Genomic DNA, 837 nt, shown 5'->3' on the forward strand with positions numbered 1-837 from the left:
TTCAGACCAGTTCAGAGAAACATATACAGAGGATGCTTATCAAAATAAAAACTGGAAACTAAACGTCTGAGAAAATGATCATTCACTGAAAAAGAATAGGATATAGCAATATAATTATACAACCATTAAAAATGCTGATGTATGCGGGGCGCCTGGGTGGCTAAGTCGGTTAAGAGTCCGACTATGGCTTCGGTCATGATCTCACGGTTCGTGGGTTCGAACCCTGCTTTGGGCTCTGTGCCGATAGCTCAGGGCCTGGAGCCTGCTTTGGATTCTGTGTCTCCCTCTTTCTCTGCCCCTCCCTCACTCATGCTCTGTCTCTGTCTCTCAAAAATAAATAAACATTGAAAAAGATTTTTAAAAACATGCTGATGTATGCATATACTAACTAGAAATTAACTCCACAAACATTCAGTAGAAAAAAACAGTATAAAATATATAGTATTGATCCAATTTTCAGAATGCAGCATGATTATATGTGAGTAGGTGTGCAAGCACGTGTGTGCGTAGCTGGAGAAAGAAGTTTGAAAGGATGTAGGTCACATTCCAAAAACTGGAGATTATTTCTGGGTGATGGGATCATGTCTTATTTTTATTTTCATCTTTATTTCATATTGTCTGTATAACCTCCCATGCATGTCATTTATAATCAGTATTGTTTTCTGAAGCAGGAAGTCCGTATGTATTTTCTTCTGCCATGTGGACATACTTTGCCCACAGTTGTTTTATAGTGAGGAAGACGTTTGAATATATGATATGCTCGGATGTCTTGTATGGATTAAGAAGGTTGATCCCAAGGCTTTACATGTGTCGTAAGTCGAGAAATAGCATGTGCAT

Source organism: Panthera tigris, chromosome C2, assembly GCF_018350195.1.
Source record: "Panthera tigris isolate Pti1 chromosome C2, P.tigris_Pti1_mat1.1, whole genome shotgun sequence".
Classification (NCBI taxonomy): Eukaryota; Metazoa; Chordata; class Mammalia; order Carnivora; family Felidae; genus Panthera; species Panthera tigris.